This window comes from Nipponia nippon, unplaced genomic scaffold, assembly GCF_047370975.1.
Source record: "Nipponia nippon isolate SJK-2023a ecotype South Korea unplaced genomic scaffold, ASM4737097v1 scaffold_34, whole genome shotgun sequence".
NCBI lineage: Eukaryota > Metazoa > Chordata > Aves > Pelecaniformes > Threskiornithidae > Nipponia > Nipponia nippon.
In genome coordinates this window covers 4,427,730-4,448,450 of record NW_028262352.1, presented here as the reverse complement: position 1 = coordinate 4,448,450, position 20,721 = coordinate 4,427,730, and the positions used below count along the sequence as shown (strand labels likewise).

General features: G+C 45.8%; 1 protein-coding gene and 1 pseudogene across 7 annotated transcripts in view; one reads left to right on the top strand and one right to left on the bottom strand.

Moving 5' to 3' along the window:
* LOC148054119 (tyrosine-protein kinase Fer-like) overlaps window positions 1-20,721 on the top strand; it is a 239,643-nt gene that overhangs the window by 27,641 nt on the left and 191,281 nt on the right. The gene's annotated exons all lie outside the window — the stretch shown is intronic.
* Window positions 16,809-19,894, bottom strand: LOC148054121 (uncharacterized; annotated as a pseudogene).

The window sequence follows — 20,721 nt, the reverse complement described above, 5'->3', positions numbered from 1 at the left end:
AAGGAAAAAAAAAAAACCAACAAAAAAAACCCCAACAAACCCCTTTTTGAAAAGAACTGCAGAACAGCAGCATGCCCTTTAGGATTGTGAGGTTCAATAGAATAGATAAATTTTTTTAGACAGGTTAAAGAAAATTCTACTACCTCTCATTAAAATTTACAGCTGAAATTAATGAAAACAAAAAAGGTGATTGCTACTATGTATCATTCACAAGTATCTTCTTTTTTTAAAGGGGTGGGGGTGAGGGAAAGTATCTATGCTGTGTCCCTTTGTGTTCTTAAAAAGTCTTCTGGATAAACTCAGAACTGGGAGTTAACAAAAGAAGGTAGGAAAGAGAGCATTTGATTATCAGCTGCTGTTCAGTTTCCTAGTATTATTTGCTTTTATATTCCAAATGGTGTATTGATTAGAAAACTGGGTTTGAAATACCTAGAATTTTTTTATATTTGGTAAGGTATTTTAATCCTGTTTGTTGCTACTTTTCCAAGATTAATTAAATTGTGCCTTTGAAAAGCAATGCTTGGGTGAATATTTAATATTCTTTAGTATTTAGTAGATTTATAGTTTCTTGTAATCTGGTCTAATTTTTCCCTTCCATGATATTGGATAGTGTGCTGACAGTGAATGTGTCCTTCAGTGCCTTACAAGTTTGGATGATAAAGATTATATTTATATAACATATCATTAGACTTCTCTAATGTGTAGCACAAAATAATATCCTTAGGTTTTGGGTAGCTGGCATCCAGTACTATCAAAGGTCATCTTAAATTTGAAGCACAACTTCCATTGGCCTCATACTATCTGTGAGCATCCAGCACTTCTGCAAATCAGACCTGGAGTACCAAATTACTCCTCAAAAATAAGGAATGTCCTATAAAATAAATGAATGTTTTCTAAAAACTTAGTTTGAGTAACTTACCTAAGATATAAAGCTATTAATGGAGACTGGGATAGAATTTAGTTCTCCAAAGCAATGTTCAACTTGAAACTATCATTTTTCCTTTGATTTCCTTACCAGTGAATTCTAGTCTCTCTCCTAGGCAGTCCAGTTCCACTTCTGTAAAATAGTACTCTTGATAGACTCCTTTCCTCTGGTAGACAGTCTCTGTTATGGTATCTGGCTTCATCTGTCTAGAGTAGAGGTGGGCAATTACCGCATAGACAATCTGACTTAGTCTTCTGTCCCCAGGCTAGAGCATGCTCAATTACTTGTAAATTTGCACAATATCTTTACAAGCTGGTCAACATAAGAAGTTATGCAAATCACACAAAGGAACAATTTAGAAATTTCTCTGTTTTGCAAGTGTAATGATAGTGAAATTTGGCATGGGGTCAGCCCGGTGTGGGGTCTTCCAGGGCCTGCAGTGTGAATATCTGCTCTGCCATGCATTCTTCCACAGGCTACAGGGGAATATCTGCTCTGGTGCCTGGATCACCTCCTCCTGCTCCTTCTCTGACCTTGGTGTTAGCACTGCTGTTTCTCACTGCTACTTTCCCCCCTCCCCCAATTCTCTGCCTGTCCAGCATTTTTGCCCTTTCTTAAATATGTTTTCACAGAGGTGCCACCAACTTGATGGGCTCAACTTTGACATGTGGTAGGTCCATTACGGAGCTGTCTGGAACTGGATGTGTCCGGCACAGGAGTTAGCCTGAGGAGGACTCCATGCTGAAGCAGTTGGATGCTTACTGAAGTAATTGCAGCCCATGGTGTCGTGGTTTAACCCCAGCCAGCAACTAAGCACCGCACAGCCACTTGCTCACTCCCCCACCCCAGTGGGATGGGGGAGAGAATTGGAAGGGTGAAAGTCGGAAAACTCGTGGGTTGAGATAAGAACAGTTTAATAATTGAAGTAAAATGAAATAGAACAGTAATAATAGTAATAATAATATAATATACAAAGCAAGTGATACACGACACAATTGCCTCACCACCCACTGACCAATGCCCAGCACATCCCTGAGCAGCGATCGCTGCCTCCCAGCCAGCTCCCCCCAGTTTATATACTGAGCATGACGTCATACGGTATGGCATAGCCCTTTGGCCACTCTGGGTCAGCTGTCCTGGCTATGCCCCCTCCCAGCTTCTTGTGCACCTGGCAGAGCCTGGGAAGCTGAAAAGTCCTTGACCAGTGTAAGCACTACTTAGCAACAACTAAAACATCAGTGTGTTATCAACATTATTCTCATCCTAAATCCAAAACACAGCACTATACCAGCTACTAGGAAGAAAAAGCAATGCTATCCCAGCTGAAACTAGGACAATATCCACCCCTTATACCATCTACGTCATGCCCAGGTCTTACACTTTCCAATACATTCCAATTAATCACCACCACTTTGCCGGTTTCTTGAGACAGAGATACACACACACAGAGATATCATTTCCTTAGTCTATGGGCTATCCCTCTAAAACATTTGTTGAGTTCGTTTAGTCCATGACTTTGGGCTTCATCCATCATAACAGTATTTCAGGGCAGGAGAGAGGGTGTGTGGTGTTGGATTGTTGCATGCTGAAGCCAGTCCTGGTTCCATCACCGCTGCACTTTGCTCGGTTTCCTCAAAGTTCATTCTTCATTAATCTGGGTGTTTCTTACTGTAATACCATTGATATGGCATATAGCAACCATAGAAGTGATGACATCCAGTATCATATAGCAATTAGCATCATACAATTCAGTCCATTGGCTATTCTCACCCAAAATCAAATCCCCTTGAGGTACAGATCGGACTTCCCCATCCCCCTGCATCACCCACCAAGTGCACCCAGGTCCTCGAGCAAAAGCAATCCCACAAATGGGCTTGCCTTTGCCCGAGGCAAGAGTAACCCAGACTGTCTTCCCGAGCATATTTTTTACATGCACTACAGGGACTTTATCCCCCTCTACAGTACGTAAAAGCCCTGATGGGCCAGGGCCAGCTCGATTGGCAGATCCCCTAGTGTTGGCTAACCAGGTGGCCTTTGCTAAATGTGTATCCCAGTGTTTGAATGTCCCACCACCCATTGCTCTCAGTGTAGTCTTTAACAGTCCATTGTATCGTGTGATTTTCCCGGAGGCTGGTGCATGATAGGGTGCTTGATTGCAGCGCACGTTTCGCGTTCATGGATAGCCTGTGCAATAGTGTGCATGGTCAAGTCCACCCCTCGATCATGAGCCCAGCTATATGTTGCATCTCTTCCTTGATGGCCTGAGGTGTCATGGGCCCACTGAGCTAGAAATAATTCACCCTTATGGTGCCAGTCCAGATCCACCTGAGCCACTTCAATCTTAGCAACCTGATCCACCTGCTGATTCTTTTGATGTTCTTCAGTGGCCCCACTCTTGGGTACGTGAGCACCTACGTGATGTACTTGTACAGCCAGGTTCTCTATCGGGGCAGCAATATCTTGCCACAATGCGGCAGCCCAGATGGGTTTGCCTCTGCGCTGCCAGTTGCTCTGCTTCCATTGCTGCAACCACCCCCACAGGGCATTTGCCACCATCCGTGAGTCAGTATTAGAGACAGAGCATTGGCCACTTTTCTCGGTCAGCAATATCTAAAGCCAGCTGGATGGCTTTCACCTCTGCAAACTGACTCGATTCACCTTCTCCTTCAGCAGTTTCTGCAACTTGTCATACAGGACTCAATTACAGCAGCCTTCCACCTCCGATGCTTCCCCACAAGGCGACAGGACCCATCAGTGAACAGGGCATATTGCTTCTCATTTTCTGGCAGTTTATTATACGGTGGGGCCTCCTCAGCAGGCGTCACCTCCTCCTCTGGCGATATTCCGAAATCTTTGCCTTCTGGCCACTCCGTGATCACTTCCAAGATTCCTGGGCGACTGGGGTTTCCTATTTGAGCCCGTTGTGTGATCAGTGCGACCCACTTACTCCATGTAGCATCAGTTGCCTGATGTGTACAGGGGACTCTCCCTTTGAACATCCAGGCCAGCACCGGCAGTCGGGGTGCCAGGAGGAGCTGTGCTTCAGTACCAACCACTTCCGAAGCAGCTCGAACCCCTTCATATGCTGCCGATATCTCTTTTTCAGTTGGAGTATAGTGGGCCTCGGATCCTCTGTATCCCCGACTGCAAAACCCTAAGGGTCGACCTCGAGTCTCCCCTGGTGCTTTCTGCCAGAGGCTCCAGGTAGGGCCGTTCTCCCCGGCTGCAGTGTAGAGCACATTTTTTACATCTTGCCCTGCCCCAACTGGCCCAAGGGCTACTGCATGATCTATCTCCTGTTTAATTTGTTCAAAGGCTTGTCCTTGCTCAGGGCCCCATTTGCAATCGTTCTTCTTCCGGGTCACTTCACAGAGAGGGCTTACGATCAGACTGTAATTTGGAATATGCATTCTCCAAAAACCCACAGCGCCCAAGAAAGCCTGTGTTTCCTTTTTGCTGGTTGGTGGAGACATGGCTGTTATTTTGTTGATCACATCCATTGGGATCTGACGACGTCCATCTTGCCATTTTATTTCTAAGAACTGGATCTCCTGTGCAGGTCCCTTGGCCTTACTTTGTTTTATGGCAAAACCGGCTTTCAGGAGGATTTGGACCATGTTCTTCCCTTTCTCAAAAACCTTTCAGCCTTCTCTGTTGTGCATTAATTGTTTTAATTCAATTAAGAAATTAATCTCTTGTATTCTTCAGCTCTTATTTCTAATGTATTTAGAGAATTGTGTCTTTCTGCGTTTGTGTCCTTCAGTAGTTGCAAATATTTTGTATCCTGTAGTGGGTTGACCACAGCTCGCAGCCAAGCACCCACACAACCGCTTGCTCGCTCACACCCCTTGCCGGGTTGTCCTGGTTTCAGCTGGGATGGAGTTAATTTTCTTCTTAGTAGCTGGTATAGTGCTGTGTTTTGGATTTAGGATGAGAATAATGTTGATAACACACTGATGTTTTGGTTCTTGCTGAGCAGAGTTTACACTAGTGAAGGACTTTTCAGCTTCTCGTGTTCTGCCAGGTGCACAAGAAGCTGGGAGGGGGCACAGCCAGGACGGCTGACCCCAACTGGCCAAAGGGCTATGCCATACCATATGGTGTCATGGTCAGTATATAAGCTGGGGGAAGAAGAAGGAAGGGGGGGACATTCGGAGTGATGGCGTTTGTCTTCCCAAGTAACCGTTACGCGTGATGGAGCCCTGCTTTCCTGGGGATGGCTGAGCACCTGCCTGCCGATGGGAAGTAGTGAATGAATTCCTTGCTTTGCTTTGCTTGCGTGCGCAGCTTTTGCTTTACCCATTAAACTGTCTTTATCTCAACCCATGAGTTTTCTCACTTTTACTCTTCCGATTCTCTCCCCCATCCCACCGGGGGGGAGTGAGCGAGCGGCTGTGTGGTGCACAGTTGCTGGCTGGGGTTAAACCACAACATGGGTCCTGCACTTGGGTCACAACAACCCCAGGCAACGCTACAGGCTTGGGGAAGAGTGGCTGGAGAGCTGTCTGGCAGAAAAGGACCTGGGGGTGTTGGTCGACAGCTGGCTGAATATGAGCCAGCAGTGTGCGCAGGTGGCCAAGAAGGCCAATAGCATCCTGGCTTGCATCAGAAATAGACTAGGTAAGTGATTGTCCCCTTGTACTAGGCGTTGGTGAGGCCACACCTTGAGTACTGTGTTCAGTTTTGGGCCCCTCACTACAAGGACATTGAGGTGCTGGAGCGTGTCCAAAGAAGGGAATGAAGCTGGTGAAGGGGCTAGAGCACAAGTCTTATGAGGAGCAGCTGAGGGAGCTGGGGCTGTTTAGTCTGGAGAAGAGGAGGCTGAGGGGAGACCTCATCGCTCTCTACAACTGCCTGAAAGGAGGTTGTAGTGAGGTGGGGGTTGGTCTCTTCTCCCAAGTAACAAGCGACAGGACAAGAGGAAATGGCCTCAAGTTGTGCCAGGGGAAGTTTAGGTTGGATATTAGGAAAAACTTCTTCACTGAAAGGGTTGTCAATCATTGGAACAGGCTGCCCAGGGAAGTGGTTGAGTCCCCGTCCCTGGAGGTATTTAAAAGACGTGTAGATGTGGTGCTCGAGGACATGGTATAGTGGTGGACTTGGTAGTGATAGGTTAACGGTTGGACTTGATGATCTTAAAGATCTTTTCCAACCTAAATGATTCTATGATTCTAATTAATATAAATATTTGAGTATTGATTTGGGTATTGGGAAACAAAGACACTTAAAGAAAACACCTTTCCTCCCCCATTCTCAGGCTCATCTTCAGTCCTTCATTCCAGACTCCTCACTTGTTGTCGCTACTGGCTATACTCAGTCCCTTCAGTGGAAGGGATTGCGGAGGGGGGAGGGGCTGTGCTGTCAGGATATAGCGGTTTCTCTCTGTCACTCCTTCCTTCTTGCTCTTCCTCTATTCTGGCGTGGATCCTTCATGGGCTGCAGTCCCTTCAGGAATATCTGGTCTGCTATGGAGTACATCATACTCCTTTAACCTTGGTGTTCCCTCTGTTGTTTCTCACTCTTTTGTTGTGCGTGTCCCCACCCCGACATTTTCTGCCCTTCCTTAAATATGTTTTCACATAGATGCCATCGACTTCACTTTGGCCAGTGGTGCAGCTGTTGCGGAGCCAGCTGGAACCAGGTGTGTCTGACACAGGGCAGTCCCTGACCTCTTCCCACAGTGGCCATCACTGCAGCCCCCCTGCTATCAAAACCTTGCCACATACACCCAATACAGTACTCTAACATCTCTGATTTTAATCCTGATTTTTCTATGTATATTCAGATCTAAAAGTGTCTTTCTCTTTCCACTTCTAATTCAACATATTTTCTTCTTTTCCTACTCATTAAGAAGTTCAGGAAGTAATAATATTCACCTTATGCTGGCTGTTCATCCTTCTCAGGATAATTTATCACCCTTATATTGCTGAGCTCCAGTAGAGCTCTTCCCAAGTGATCCTGCAAAGATATATCTGCAGGTTTTTGAAATGCATTATGTATTTTGCTGATCATAGTTCATTATTTGTTTTTGTCAGAATCGCCTTCCATATTCACGAGTAACCATTTTTCAACATATCAGCGAGAATTAAATTTTAAATAAAAGCTTATTTCTAAATTGCTTTCTCTGTCATATAGAAAATGCTCTCCTTGCTCCTGCGTTCTAAAGCATTAGCAAGACCATTTGTGTATTTCTTTATGGCGTTGCCAACACACAAGTGAGTAGATGGAGTTCCTTGCTGCCACGAGTTCACTTAAATGCTTTTCTAATTGTTTGAAAAACAAGTTATCCACCACCTCTCATTAGTAAGGTATTCTCTACTCCCGAAGCAGCTCTTTTGATCTTGTGCTATGCTCTCTTCTTTCTCCAGTAGTGAAATAGCCAAAGGTTGTGTTATCAACTTGTGCTCCTGTCGTGGTTTAACCCCAGCCAGCAACTAAGCACCACACGGTCGCTCGCTCGCTTCCCCCACCCCAGTGGGATGGGGGAGAGAATTGGAAGGGTGAAAGTCAGAAAACTCATGGGTTAAGATAAGAACAGTTTAATAACTGAAGTAAAATAAAATAGAATAGTAGTAATAATAGTAGTAATAATAATATAATAATAATATACAAAGCAAGTGATACACTATACAATTGCTCACCACCCGCCGACCAATGCCCAGCACGTCCCCGAGCAGCGATCGCTGCCCCCCAGGCAACTCCCCCAGCTTATATACTGGGCATGACATCATACGGTATGGCATAGCCCTTTGGCCAGTCTGGGTCAGCTGTCCTGGCTGTGCCCCCTCCCAGCTTCTTGTGCACCTGGCAGAGCCTGGGAAGCTGAAAAGTCCTTGACCAGTGTAAGCACTACTTAGCAACAACTAAACCATCAGTGTGTTATCAACATTATTCTCATCCTAAATTCAAAACACAGCACTATACCAGCTACTAGGAAGAAAATTAACTCTATCCCAGCTGAAACCAGGACACCAGTATTATAACATTGCCTCTGTTCTTTTTCCTGTTTTTACCCTTACCTGAAATTTTGAGTGAATTTGCTTCTTGGACTTCCTGGACTACAGAGATAGTTATATGAATTTTTGACATAATGTTCTTGTACTCTCAGTTTCCGTGGGTTGGTCAAGATGACCTCCAGAGGTCCCTTCCAACCTCAACCATTTTGTGATTCTGTGAGATTGTTAATCATAATTTTATTTATATATAAAGATTTTCTTCTCCACTGTTACTACTGTATGGGCTTTTAAGATCTTCAGTTTGCCCTTCTAGTTTTCATTTGGTCTGTCCTGTAATTCTGTTGCTTTTCTGTCTCTGGTATTCTAACATATTTAAGGCTTCTAACTGTGTTTCTGTTGGGGGACCTAACCCTGTATTTTCATGTCAGGTATGTCTCTGCCTTCTTTTGAACTTAAATTAAAGTCATTATCAAAAGCTGGACTTGGGTAATAAAATTATTTTCTCCTTTGTCAGATGAATGTTATCTTCATTAGTGTTTCTGCATGGGACAGTTTTCTCTGTTCAGTGCAGCCAAAGGTCTTGTCTCAATGCCAGGAGCTATAAATTCAGGAAGTGAATTCATCTTTTGTGAGATAAGCATTTACAGTGGTCTCTCTTGCCTCTTCTATTAACATTGTCATCACTTTTTGAGTGGTTGAAGGGTCATACCTGTCAGCATCATTAATGCTCTCATGAGTGAGAGGCAAGGGGCAGTCTTTGAAATATCATAGCACTGGACTGCAGACAGACATTTTCCGGGAGTTATAAAACTATGGAAGAAGTTGCTATAGACATTTCTTTCTAATTATAGACATTGTAAAATGGGCCTAACTCTTTCAGATTTATGCATTTTGGCAAACTATTTAGTATTTTAATTATCGTTCCTCAAAAAGCAATTATGATATTTATTGTTTTTTAAGAGCATAGTTTGCATTTAAAGATGTAAGAGTCTGAGATAGCATCACAGGTATGAAGGCATGCTTAGATGTTGACAAATATTTAGCTTTCTGTCTTGTCAACTTTTTATTGTTGCAAACATCTCACTCCTTACCCTTCCTCAAAACAAGGACACAAAGAAACAAGTGAAGAAAAAAAAAAAAAAAGGCAAACTTAAGACCAGACAGCTTAATAACTGATACTTCCAGGAGCTCTTCTTAGTATAATTTTTCTGTGGAGTGGGATATCTTTGCTAGAAGTCTTTCTGTGAGCTGAAGGACTAATTTGTTATATTTTCAATGAAACAAAAGTTCAGGGCCTATGGTAGGGTATATCCATTAAAGTACAGTGTTATGTTTTTTTTTTCTAGCAGCTTGCCTACAATATAGACATAAAGAAATCATTTCTTATTGCATTCAGTTTTGGAATTCTTCATGACGTCTTTCTGTATTTAACCTATGCAAAATGTTTCAGTTTGAGCTTTTGATTTTGAGGGGTATGCTTTTTATTTCATGTTAGTCAAACCTTGAGATTTTCTCTGTATGCAGGTTCTCTATAAAAAGAATACATTTTTAATAAAATTGTTTTATTTTTATGGCATCCACTTATGTTGCAAGATATAACATAGCAGTTAGCCCAGGGCTCATAACTGAAGCAGCTTAATTGGAATTTCCTATTGCAGAAACAATAGATTGGAGGCACAGTCATTAGTTTAACCTACTTTATCATGAAGCTGAATTTGAAATTTGAACAGCTAAACCTGTACCACAGCTTGACTTGAGTCTTAAACTTTACACTACAGATACCCATCAGTATGTGGATCCTTGTCCCACATGATTAGTGAGCTTTACACTGAATTCCACAGATTCAAAATTTTGCTGTTTGAATAAAACATCATCATCTATAATGCAATGTAGTATGCCTTTGGTCAGTTTGGGTCAGCTGGCCTGGCTATGTCCCCTCCCAACCTTTTGCCCACCCCCAGCCTACTGGCTTTTGGGCAGGGGGAGAGAGAAAGCCTTGATGCTGTGCAAGCACTGTTCAGCAATAGAAAAAACACTGGTGTGTTGTTATGACTGTTATAGTCACAAATCCAAAACACAGCACCATACCGGTTGCTATAAGGAAAGTTAACTCCATGTGGTTCCTGCTGCATTACTTCCTACAACATACAACTTAAATCATGGATTATTTTCCCCCAGGGTTAAATCTCCTTGAGGTATGCACTAGATCTCCCCATCTTTATGCATTACCCACCAAGTACACCCAAATCCTTGAGCAAAGACAATCCCACAAATGGACTTGCCTTTTCCCAAGGGAGGAGCAACCCACACTGCCTTCCCCAGCCACTTCCCTATGTGCACTATGGGGACCTTATCTCCTCCCACAGTATGTAGGGGCTGTGTCTGGGCAGGACCAGGATGGTTAGCAGATCCTCTGGTGTTAACCAGCCCAGTGGCTTCTGCTAAATTTCTATCCCAGTGCTTGTATATCCCAGTGCCCAGAGCTCTCAGCATAGTCTTTAACAGTCCATTGTATCGTTCGATCTTTCTGGAGGCTTGTGGGTGATAGAGGATGTGATACACCCAATCAATGCCATGTTTCTTGGCCCAGGAGTCTATGAGGTTATTTCGGAAATGAGTCCCATTGTCCGACTCAATTCTTTCTGGGGTGCTGTGTTGCCATAGAACTTGCCTTTAAAGGCCCAGGATGGTGTTTTGGGTGGCAGCATGATTTACAGGGTATGTTTCCAGCCACCTGGTAGTTGCTTCCACCATGGTGAGTATGTAGCGCTTGCCTTGGAGGGTGTGTTGCAGTGGTCCAATATAGTCCAATATAGTCAATCTACTACGGTTTGCCATATTGATATCCCAGCCACTGCCCTCTCTTTCAGGGAGACTTTACTCATGTGGCTTCCTTGATTGTGGCGCATGTTTCACATTCATGGGTGACCTGCATGATGGCCTCCATGGTCAGGTCCACCCCTTGATCACAAGCCCATCTGTATGTCGCATCTCTCGCTAGATATCCTGATGTCTTGTGTGCCTATTGAGCTATAAATAGCTCACCCTTATGCTCCTAGTCTAAGTCCACCTGAGCCACTTCAGTTCTGGCAGCTTGGTCTACCTGCTTGTTGTTTTGATGTTCTTCAGTGGCGTGGCTTTTGGACATGTGAGCATCTACATGACGTACCTTTACAGCAATGTTTTCTACCTGGGCAGTGATGCCTTGCCATAATGCAGCAGCCCAGATGGATTTACTTCTGTGCTGCCAGTTGGTCTGCTTCCACTGCTGTAGCCACCCCCACAGGGCATTAGCCACCATCCATGAGTCAGTACAGAGATAAAGTACTGGCCACTTTTCTCATTCAGCAGTCTCTAGGGCCAGTTGGATGGCTTTCACTTCTGCAAACTGACTTGACTCGCCTTTTCCTTCGACAGCTTCTGCAACTTTTCGTGTGAGAATACACACAGCAGCTTTCCACTTCCGATGGTTTCCTATAACACAACAGGTTCCGGAAGTAAACAGATCATAGACTTGAAGGTTTGTTATCTAAGTTTGCCAATGACACAAAACTGGGAGGAGCCGTTGACACTCTCGAGGGCAGAGAGGCCCTGCAGAGAGATCTGGACAAATTAGAGAGCTGGGCAATCACCAACCGTATGAAGTTTAACAAGGGCAAGTGCCGGATTTTGCACCTGGGACATGGCAGCCCTGGATGTACATACAGACTGGGGAACGAGAGGCTGGAGAGCAGCCCCACGGAGAGGGATCTGGGGGTTCTGGTCGACGGCAAGTTGAACATGAGCCAACAGTGTGCCCTGGCAGCCAGGAGGGCCAACTGTGTCCTGGGGGTGCATCAAGCACTGTGTTGCCAGCCGATCAAGGGAGGTGATTGTCCCGCTGTACTCTGCACTGGTGCGGCCTCACCTTGAGTACTGTGTGCAGTTTTGGGCCCCACAGTACAAAAAGGATACGAAGCTACTAGAGAGTGTCCAGAGGAGAGCCACGAAGATGGTGAAGGGTTTAGAGGGGAAGCCGTATGAGGAGCGGCTGAAGTCACTTGGTCTGTTCAGCCTGGAGAAGAGGAGACTGAGGGGAGACCTCATTGCGGTCTACAGCTTCCTCACAAGGGGAAGAGGAGGGGCAGGTGCTGATCTCTTCTCCCTGGCGACCAATGATAGGACCTGAGGGAATGGCAGGAAGATATGCCAGGGGAGGTTTAGGCTGGACATTAGGAAAAGGTTCTTCGCCCAGAGGGTGGTGGAGCACTGGAACAGGCTCCCCTGGGAGCTAGTCATGGCGCCAAGCCTGACAACATTCAAGAAGCATTTGGACAACACCCTCAGACATATGGTGTGATATTTGGGGTTGTCCTATGCAGGGTCAGGAGTTGGACTCGATGATCCTTGTGGGTCCCTTCCAACTCAGGACATTCTATGATTCTATGATAGTGCCTTTCACCTTCTGATAACTCATTATATGGTGGTGTCTCTTGGGCACGAGTCACCTCCTAGGCGATGCTCCAAAATCTTTGCCTTCTGGCCAGTCCATGATCTCTTCCAGGATGCCTGGGCAGTTGGGGTTCCCCAGTCGAGCTCGTTGCGTGATCAACGCTACCCACTTACTCCATGTAGTGCTGGTTGCATGATGTGTAGAGGGGACCCTCCCTTTGAACATCCAGTGTAGCACGGGCAATCGTGGTGCCAAGAGGAGATATGCTTCTGTACCAACAACTTCTGAAGCAGCTCGAACCCCCTCATATGCTACTAGTATCTCTTTTTCAGTGAGGGTGTAGTGGGCTTCATATCCTTCATATGCTCGGCTCCAGGGCTGTGCTTCCACCCCTGGGAGAATTGATTCCAGGTGTACTGAACACCCCTCCATGTGAAAGAAACTGTGGCCTGCACTCTGCTGCCAAAGTAACTGAGAAGAATGTATTTTCAATATTAATTGTGTGTCGTGGTTTAACCCCAGCCAGAAACTAAGCACCACACAGCCGCTCATTCACTCCCCCACAATGTGATGGGGGAAAGAATCGGAAGAGTAAAAGTGAGAAAACTCGTGGGTTGAGATAAAGACAGTTTAATAGGCAAAGCAAAAGCCGCGCATGCAATCAAAGCAAAACAAGGAATTCATTCACTGTGTCCCACCGGCAGGCAGGTGTTCAGCCATCCCCAGGAAAGCAAGGCTCCATCACGTGTAACGGTTATTTCGGAAGACAAAGACCATCACGCCAAACGTACCCCCTTCCTTCTTCTTCCCCCAGCTTATATGCTGAGCATGGTGTCATATGGTATGGAATAGCCCTTTGGCCAGTCTGGGTCAGCTGTCCTGGCTGTGCCCCCTCCCAGCTTCTTGTGCACCTGGCAGAGCAGGGGAAGCTGAAAAGTCCTTGACTAGTATGAACACTACTCAGCAAGAACCAAAACATCAGTGTGTTCTCAACATTATTCTCATCCTAAATCCAAAACACAGCACTGTACCAGCTATTAGGAAGAAAATTAACTCTATCCCAGCTGAAACCAGGACAGTATTCACCCCTTATTCCATACCATTTACGTCATGCTCAGGTCCCACACTATCCAATACATCCTCATTAACCACCATCCCCCCTTCCCATCGTTTGATACAATACATAGGTATCATTCCCTTAGTCTATGGACGACCCCTGTGAAATGTCTTTAAAATGTCCATAAACATCCACAAATGTCTACCAAATGTCTATTGAGTTCATTTAGTCCATGACTTTGGGCTCCATCTGTGATGGTGGTTGCTCAGGACAGGAGAGGTGGTGTGTTGTGTGGAGTTATTGGGCACTGTCATGGTTTCAGCTGGGATAGAGTTGATTTTTCTTCTTAGTAGCTGGTAGAGTGCTGTGTTTTGGAGTTAGGATGAGAATAATGTTGAGAACACACTGATGTTTTAGTGGTTGCTGAGCAGTGCTTACACTGGTCAAGGAATTCTCAGCTTCCCATGCTCTGCCAGGTGCACAAGAAGCTGGGAGGGGGCACAGCCAGGACAGCTGACCCAGACTGGCCAAAGGGCTATTCCATACTGTATGACGTCATGCTCAGTATATAAGCTGGGGGAAGAAGAAGGAAGGGGGGGACGTTCGGAGTGATGGCGTTTGTCTTCCCAAGTAACCGTTACGCGTGATGGAGCCCTGCTTTCCTGGGGATGGCTGAACACCTGCCTGCCGGTGGGAAGTAGTGAATGAATTCCTTGCTTTGCTTTGCTTTGCTTGCGTGCACGGCTTTTGCTTTACCCATTAAACTGTCTTTATCTCAACCCATGAGTTTTCTCACTTTTACTCTTCCGATTCTCTCCCCCATCCCACCGGGGGGGAGTGAGCGAGCGGCTGTGTGGTGCTTAGTTGTCAGCTGGGGTTAAACCACAACAGGCACCAAAGCCAGCTCAGGTCAGGCCACTGCTGCACTTGCACTGCTTCTTGTAAGGCTTGTCCTCCATTGGTTCAGGTGGTTCCTGCTATGGTAATTCCTGTAACATGCAACTCACATCATGGGTTACAACAATTTAAAGGTATTTCCATTACAGTCTCCACCCCTGGTCCCTTTGGGCCAGGTTATAGGGATTAACATTGCAATGAACATTGCTAGCCTGGCTAGCAACAAGGGGTTCCTGCTATAGTCATTCCCATAACATGCAACTCAAATCCCGGGTTACAACAGTTTAAAGGTATTTCCATTACAGTCTCCACCCCTGGCCCCTTTGGACCAGACCATTGGGTTTAACACTGCCTCCCCTTGCCCCTGCTCCAGCTTGGACTTATCCACAGGCTGCAGTCCCTTAGGGGAGTACCTGCTCCAAGTGGAGCCTTATCGATGAGCCACAATCTCTCCAGGGGTATACCTGCTGCGGCATGGACTTATCCACAGCCACAGTCACTTAGAGGTGCACCTGTTCCAGCGTGGCCTTCTCCATGGGCCGCAATGCCTTCAGAGGTATACCTGCTCCAGCGTGGCCTTGCCCGCAGCCACAGTCTCTTCAGAAGTAAACTTGCTCCACCATGGCCTTACCCATGGCCACACGCTTTGAGGTGCTCCAGCATGACCTCATGCACAGCCACTGATGCTTCAGGGTGTACCTGCTGCAGCACGGACTTATCCACAGCCACAGATGCTTCGAGGTGTACCTTCTCCAGCGTGGACTTATCCTTGGGCCACAATCCCTTCAAGAGGTATACCTGCTGCGGCACAGACATAACCGTGGCCACAGATGCTTCGAGACATACCTGCTCTGGCATGGGCTTATCCACGGCCACAGACGCTTCGGGGTGTCCTGCTCCAGCGTGGACTCATCCACAGGTCACAGTCCCTTCGGCTCGAGTTCACACTGGAGTTCCAGCCTGTCCAGTACAGCGGTACAGAAACAGCAGCGATGCCCTGGCCATCTGCCAGCCCAGGCGCATGGCCGTTGCTGTTATCAAAATGTTCCCAGGCACAGCAGAGTAACATGATAAGCAGTTCAGCAGCATAGCAAGCAGCAAAAGCAAAAAGCAGCCACTAACGAGCACTAGACTCTAATATACAGTAAGGCAAGCAAGCCCCGTGGCAAGCACAGAAGCCTGCCGATTAATAGTTAAACAGCAATAACAGCTTCCAATTAAATCTGTCGTTATCTCGAACCCTTCGTGCCCCACGTTGGGCACCAAAAACGACTGTCATGGTTTAACCCCAGCCAGCAACTAAGCACCACACAGCCGCTCGCTCACTCCCCCCCGGTAGGATGGGGGAGAGAATCAGAATACCAATTAGCTGCCTTTGACTCCACTTCATATTGGAGTTATAGCATGTCCGCTGTAGCAGCACTCAGCGGTGGCGTGACATCATTCATGCCATGATAGTCCACTGTTACTGGCCTTATGAAAATATTCAAGGCTCTCTGACTGATAAATCAGCTCATGGATGGGACCTAGGGTGTATTGGTTGGTGTGATATTGCCATCTGTGCGACGTCATGTTAGCAATTGGCAACTGCTGTTCTTTGACCTGCAGCAACCCCAGAACAGAGGGATTCTCCAATAGCATACAGGGTAGATACAGGGCAGATAGCTGTTTAATCTTCTCTGTATCCACAGGGGTTACACCAAAAGCCCACCAATAACTTTTTTTGGTTACTGAATTACCCTCTTCTGAGGTAGTCTATGCCAAGGATACCCGGAGTCTCTGGGCCAGTCACAGTAGGATGCTTTTGCCACTTGTTCCCTGCTAGGCTCAGCTCAACCTCCAACAGAGACAACTCTTGGGATCCCCCTGTCACTCCAGACATCCAGATGGGTTCTGCCCCCTTGTACCCTGATGGCATTAGGGTACACTGTGCACTGGTGTCAACCAAAGGTTTATACTCCTGTGGATCTGATGTGCCAGGCAATCTAATCCACACAGTCCATTAAACCTGGTCATCAGTTTCCTCTTCCTGGCCAGAGTCAGGGACCCTTTATTCATGGTTAGAGTATTCACTGTCTGATCCTTGCACTGCCAGACCAGAGGTCCCTTCACCAAGATCAAAGGAGGTGCTCTCAGTCCTTCTTCTACATCTGAGTGACTGCTTGTTGCTTTCTACCATCTCAACAGCAAATGAACTGACAGCCTTCTTGGATGGCCCTTTCTTAGCAGCTGTCTTCCCCTTTGGTTTGCATACACAGGCTCACCATCCCACTTCCTCATGTCCTCTCCCTTGACATGCAGGAAAAAGCAGAGCGCCATGTGGCATGTGTCTGGGGCTCCCTTTCCCTCCAGCCAGGGGCGTCTGGCTCCATGGGGTGCCCCTGACAGCCAAGACGCTGGCCCGTGGGGACGAGGAGGGAGAGAGATTTTCTTCAAAATGTTAGCAGAACATTCTCTACACAGCTGGTATATCAAAGCCTGGCAAGTCCATTGTTGCTTGGCTATTGGAATATGATGCCAGTGCATTTTGGACAAACCTCGTCCACATGGCCTGTGTACATTGGACATCATCTGGATCTTTGGAGACCTGGTTTTCATCCACGTCACTGTAATTGACTTCCAGCACCACTAATTCTCTCAGGTATTGGATACCTTCCTCAGCAGTAGTCCACTTCCTTCAGTAATTCACAAGATCTTCCTTGAGGGGATATCTTGCCTTCATGCTTAACAGGAGACGCCTGCAGAGGCTGTGGATTGTTTTCTCTTTTCCGATTTCTTTGTCAGTTTGCTGGTCCCTGGCAAGGATCCCAGCTGTTGGGCTTCCTTACCTTCTAATTCCTGACTGTTGGCTGTGCTGTCCCAGCATCAGAGGAGCCAGGCAGCAATCCACTCCCCTGGCTGGCGGCTGTAATATTTCCGCATGTCTCAAAGTTCTCTCGAGGTCAGGGACCAGGTAGTTTCCACCTGTTAGGTGATTTTGTTGCTCGTAATTGAGAAAACCCTCCAAACGAATGACAGAGTCCCGTTTAGAGAGCCGACGTTGCTTTATTCTGCGCAGGGTGCTCAGTGGAAATTCCACAAATCAAGCACACCGTCATACAAAACCACAACATATTTATCAGGTTAAATGATTAGTATAAACACGCCTAAGTCTACACTTATTGGCTAGTGATTAACATTTCACACACTATTGGTTAACTATATTTAAATGAGTCTCGCTTGCTATGTAAATCAGCACGCGTGCTCCTTTCAGGTGTGGAGGGCAAGTCTTTTTGGTCCTGAATTGAGTCAGTGGTTGCGATCTCCCCTCGCCGCGTTTACCTTTCACCCAGTTTCTGCAGTTTTATCAGACTTCATGCTTCTCTGGCCATTGTCCAGTCTTTGGCGCCAAGATGTTCCCTTCTATCAGCTTGTTAGCTCTTCTTCAAGGTTAGAGCCGTTAATTTTCCATGGTTCGTTACTTACACAAACACTTCTAAATCTTTTAGCTCCCTCCCAAATTCCTTTCCCAAGGCACAGGTGGTTAGTAGTTTTGCTAATTGGAAAATTAATGATGTCCTGCAGGACAACATTTCCCCCCTTTGGAAGTTTCAAATATCATTATTTGATACTTCCATATTCCTGAAGTGTCATTATTCTTCTCGCAAACAAAGTTCGTATTATTGCCTGTTTTAAACATCCAATTATCATCAAAAGTGTAACAATGATCACGATCATAATTATAAAGCTTTGTACCAGACTTGCCAGCCATCCCATTAAAGACCATCCTCCCAGATGTTTTTAAAATTTTATTTATCCAATTGTTTTCTGCAGATTCCTGTAGTTCCCTACTACTTCTTGCCACATTCCTTATTTTTGAGTCTGTAGATCTTCAGTTATATTAGGGATATGTACACAACAATGTTCCGAATCCAGTTTAAGATATCCACACATTCCATGTTCTCGAGCTAACAGTAAATCTAAAGCTAATCTATTTTGCATCGCTGTTTCCGAGTTGGCTTGTATTTGCTTATTCACTGCCAATAGCCTGTGCTCCATATCATTCGCTAAGGTTTCAACTTGGCATGTTAGATTGGCTAACATCATATGATTCTTGTAGGCCATTGTACCCGGAACAAAGAATGCCTGGAAACTCCATCCTACTCTGGTTGTGGTTCTCGGCTGCCATGGCTCATCTATTTCCCTCTTTACCTTTCCCCACCATCTGGAACTTAAAGGGCTATTTCTCCATAAAGGACATAAGGTAGGTGCCCCTAAAGTGATTTGGTGATCTGGTATATTCATTGGTAATCGATTAGTCCGCATTCCATCACTCACGACCCATACATTGTATCCTGGTGCGGGTAAAGTAACTGTGTGGCACTGGACTTTTCCTGCGAATCCCACATCACATCTTAAATTTCTGCATGCGCAGCCAATTGCAACCGCATCATATACTTCTGGTATATCCTGTAACACACCTAAATAAGTACAATTATATACCCAAGAACAATTCCATTTAGAGGTGAAATTTCCTGGTTTAGGGTGAGTAATTGCTCCTTGGTAGTTGCTTGCCTCTGGCGATCCTATTTCTCCTTTCCATTCAAAACACCAAGAATTATGATTTATGTATTTCCATTTATCTCCTAATGGTCTTTTCCACTTTGAAAGGGGAAGGCCTTTGATAGCTTGTTCTCTGGTCCAATTGCTCAGCATGGCTAGATGAGTGGCACTTGAGTTAGTTATTACTCCCCACTCAATTGGTTCTTTGGCTGATGTTGGCAGTGGCAAACAGGCAGTAATACTGGTTACATTCTGAAGTCTACCAAACCCTTGTATCAGTCTTAAAACTGTATTATCCTCTATTCCTCCATTTCTCTCCCAAATTGCAAGCAAGATCATACAGATTAAGGAAACTTTGGTTTCCATACTACAATCAAAAGAAAGAATAATATGATAGTTATTACAAAAACTGTCAGTCCTTGTGGGCACTCTAATTCAGTGTATGCTGACCTTTATTTCCAAGTACAATTCATGACCTTATCTTTTTAAACTTAAGTCCTAATGGTTTGCCCATAACAGGGGTAACCTCCCATTTATCTGGTTCCTCTGCTTTCTTCAACCTGGAATAATGAATCCAAGGTCCAACTCCTTGTAGTTTTGCTGCAGTATATGTTGTCAGTAATACCTGGAGCGGTCCCTTCCACCGTTCTTTCAACGGTTCGTCGCTCCAGGTTCGAAGATAGACCCAGTCCCGTGGTTTGAAGGTGTTGCACGGGCGTGTCCAATCTAAGAGGAGCTCTTAGCTGCAAATATCTGTTGACAGAAAACAATACTTTCCCTAGAGAAATCATATAGTTCTTCAAGTACCCTTCTCCTAAGATTGTTACAGATCCTGGTTTTTGATTAGTAACTCGATATGGTCTACCATACAATATTTCAAAAGGACTAAGCTTTTCCCTTGATTTTGGAGTGATTCTAATTCTCAGGAGAGCTAATGGCAATCCCCCCGTCCATTTCAATTGAGTCTCCTGACAAATCTTGCTCAGCTGTCTCTTCAGGGATTGTTTCATCCTTTCTACCTGTCCACTCGACTGAGGTCTTCAGGGAGTATGTAAATCCCACCCAATATCTAAAACTCTAGCTAATTCCTGAATCACCTTAGCAACAAAATGTGGTCCCCTATCTGATGACAAACCTACAGGAATACCGAATCTAGGTATGATTTCCTTTAGAATCATAGAATCGTTAAGGTAGGAAAAGACCCTTAAGATCATCGAGTCCAACCGTTAACCTGTCACTGCCAAGTCCACCACTAAACCATGTCCCTCAGCACCACGTCTACCCTTCTTTTAAATACCTCCAGGGATGGAGACTCAACCACTTCCCTGGGCAGCCTGTTCCAATGCCTGACTACCCTTTCGGTGAAGAAGTTTTTCCTAATACCCAACCTAAACTTCCCCTGGTGCAGCTTGAGGCCGTTTCCTCTCGTCCTATCACTTGTTACTAGGGAGAAGAGACCGACCCCCACCTCACTACAGCCTCCTTTCAGGTAGTTGTAGAGAGCAATAAGGGCTCCCCTCAGCCTCCTCTTCTCCAGGCTAAACAACCCCAGTTCCCTCAGCCGCTCCTCATAAGACTTGTGCTCTAGACCCTTCACCAACTTCGTTGCCCTTCTCTGGACATGCTCCAGCACCTCGATGTCCTTCTTGGAGTGAGGGGCCCAAAAGTGAACACAGTACTCAAGGTGTGGCCTCACCAGTGCCCAGTACAGGGGCACTATCACCTCCCTGGTCCTGCTGGCCACACTATTCCTGATACAAGCCAGGATGCCATTGGCCTTCTTGGCCACCTGAGCCCACTGCTGGCTCATGTTCAGGTGGCTGTCAACCAACACCCCCAGGTCCTTTTCCGCCAGGCAGCTCTCCAGCCACTCCTCCCCAAGCCTGTAGCATTGCATGGGGTTGTTGTGATC